Here is a 3,173-nt window from a genome sequence, read left to right as displayed (position 1 = left end):
TAAAAATCTGTTCTTTAGTATAGCCATCTTCGTCAATAATCTTAGCTACGGCTTCTGGATAACTTGCTGCAACTTCTCCATCAGCACTTGCTGCTTCACCTTGCGCTTTTATATTATAGAGTTGGCTTCTTTCCTTAAACCTCATGAACCAACCTCTGCTAGTTTCAAACTCTTCTTCTGCATCTTCCTTGCCTCCCTCAGCCTTTATAGAACTGAATAGAATTAGACCCTGCTCTGTATGAGGCTTTGGCTTAAAGGAATATTGTGGCTGGTTTGATCTTCTACCCATATAACTAAAACTTTCTCCATATCAGCAAAAATGTTTCCCCTTCTTATCATTTGTGTGTTAACTGGAGTAGCACTTTTAAAATTCTTCAAGAACTTTTCCTTTGCATTTACAACTTCGCTAACTGGTGCAAGAGTCCTAGCTTTTGGCCCACATCAGCTTCCAACATGCCTTCCTCACTAAGTTAATCTTTTCAAGCTTTGATTTAAAGTGAGAGACGTGCGACCCTTCCTTCTACTTAAAAATTTAGAGGCCATTGTTAGGTTACTAACTGGCCTAATTTCAATATTTTTGTGACTCAGAGAATAGGGAAGCTCAAGGAGAGGGAGGAGATGGGGAATGGCCAGTCGATGGAGCAGCCAGAACACACACATTTATCAATTAAGGTCACCATTGTATATGGGTGTGGTTCATGGCATTCCAGAACAATTACGGTACTAACATCAAAGATCACTGATCATAAATATAACAATAATGAAAAAGTTTCAAATATTGTAAGAATTATTAAAATATGACACGGAGACACGAAGTGAGCACATGCTGTTGGGAAAATGGCACCAGTACACTTGCTTGACACAGGGACAAACTTTCAATTTGTAAAAAAATGCAGTATCTGTGAAATGCAATAAAGTAGAGCATAATAAAATGACTTATGCCTGTATATACTCTCTCCCTCAGGGATTACTAAGGGTAGTAGACTACCATGAAGAGTCAAGGATCTGAGGAAGGTGGAAAAACAATACAAAGTCTTCCAACGGAACATTGGGCATCTTCCAGTCTTAAATGCCAGTGGTCAGAGATGTTTCCATAATCCACTTCTCTGACTCCTCTTTTCTATGTGAGGCTTTGCCCTCCCTGTTGTCTCTCAACCTTTGAGAAAACAGAACCAAAACCAAACCAAAACAATACAAAACACAATTTCTCTTATTGCCTCTTGCAGAAAAGCTTAACCATCTCATTTTATCATGAAGCCTCCTGTTGACTCTTTAGTTCCCAGCACCTTATGGTTCTCCCCTCAAAGCTTTTCAAGATATTTTCCCAGAGATAGGTTCTTTCCTAAGATGAATTCTATGTTAACTATTCAGGTAGTAATATTTTCGCTTTATTATATTTGTTAAGGTGCCATTCCACAAGGCAGGTTGCACGCCTAATTCTTCTATTAAGCACTGGAATTCATTGATTTGACAAATTTTGTGGTTGGGACTGGGCACTGAGAAAGGAGGGATCAGCATTGAGCAAGACAAAAGAGATTGCTGCTGTTATGAAGCTAACATTCTATTGGGAAAAGACAGAAAATAAACAAGTAAACTTATTTTTGATTTATGAAACACCAAATGGTAGTAAGGACTAAGAACAAAATGAAGCTGGGAACTGTGTCTGAGAAGCTCTAGGCGAGATTCTCTAGATGCAGTGATCAGGGAAGTCATCTGTGAGAAGGTAACATTTGAGCTGAATTTTGAATGAGAAAGAAAAGCCAGCCATGCATAAGTACAGAGAAAGTGCAGATTGGGTAGAGGGAAGAGCAAGTGCAAATGTTTTCAGGCTGAAACAGAAATGAGGAGAGAACCACAGTGAGTGAAGGAGGAAATGGTAAGAACTGAGGCAAGAAAGCAAGACAGAGAACAAGTCACACAGGTGGTATAGCCAAGTGTAATAGGAAGCTTCTGAAGAATTTTAAGCAAACGAATGAAATGATCTAACATATATTTAAAAGATCACTCTAGCTACAGCTTGAAGAATTGATATTAGATGGAGAGACCAAGAATGGAAGCAAAGAACTTGGTAGGAGGCTATTACTATTGTCCAGGCAAGAGAGGATGGTGTCTTTGACAATGCTGAGAAAGAAATGAGGAGAAGAAGATAGATTTGGGGTATGTTTTGAACATAGAACTGATTTTTGCTATTAGTGGGTTGTGGGGAGTGGTCATCTAAGTCCACTCAATCCAGAAACATTTTTGTTATACATTGAAGGAAAGAGATATGCATTCCATTTACTTATCAGGTAAACAAGCATAATATTACATACAGAAAACTTAAAGTTATGCAATTTGACTCTGGGATTAGCTTCCAATATCTCCTTCCTAGGAAACAGTGGTTTCCTCAACCAAGTCTGATTAAAGGTATTATGTGAGTTTTTTTTCTGTTGTTCATGTTGTCTGGATTCTACTAGAATGTAAGTTCCTTGAGGGCCAGGACTTCTAGGTTCTATTCACTGCTGCATGTCCAGCACCTAGAATAGGCTGCCTAGCACACAGAAGGTACTCAGTATGTACTTCTTGACTGATCCTCTTAGTACCATACTGTACTCTCCTTGTCCCAGACCAATCAATATGACACTACTACTACTAATAATAATAGTTACTGAGTGCTTACTATGTGCCAGGCATTATTACCCCTTTGCATGCATTAAACACTGTGAAATGAGTGCTACTATTTTCTGAATTTTAAACACAGGAGAACAGCAGCACAGAAAGATTAAGTAATTTGCCCAAGACTATTCTGCTAGAAAGTGGCAGAGATTGCATTTGATCCTAGGTCCTCTTTGGCTTGCATCTACTACATTACAGGTTTTCTTTTCTTATCAAAGCTTTTAATATAAATTTCAGGGCTTTCTTAGTTTCTTGTATGTAACAGTTCAAAGTCTCAACTTCATGAAGTATGGGGTATTGATTGCTAATGAAAGTTGCTTTCCTCTGATGCCTTCTGAAGAGCCCTGTCACTGGTGTCCTTTGGGCCAAGAATTAATTCTTTCTGTGTTAGCTCCCTATTAGCCCTCTCTGTTCTGCTCTGGTGGGATGGAGATTTTATCTATCTCTGAGTCTTGGCAGGAATTAAAACTTCTAGATTGAGGTAGAGCTTGGAAAAATCTACCCCTTGTGAAGAAACA

The sequence above is a fragment of the Eulemur rufifrons genome, chromosome 6 (assembly GCF_041146395.1).
Source record: "Eulemur rufifrons isolate Redbay chromosome 6, OSU_ERuf_1, whole genome shotgun sequence".
Classification (NCBI taxonomy): Eukaryota; Metazoa; Chordata; class Mammalia; order Primates; family Lemuridae; genus Eulemur; species Eulemur rufifrons.
Note: the sequence above shows the minus strand (reverse complement) of the source record.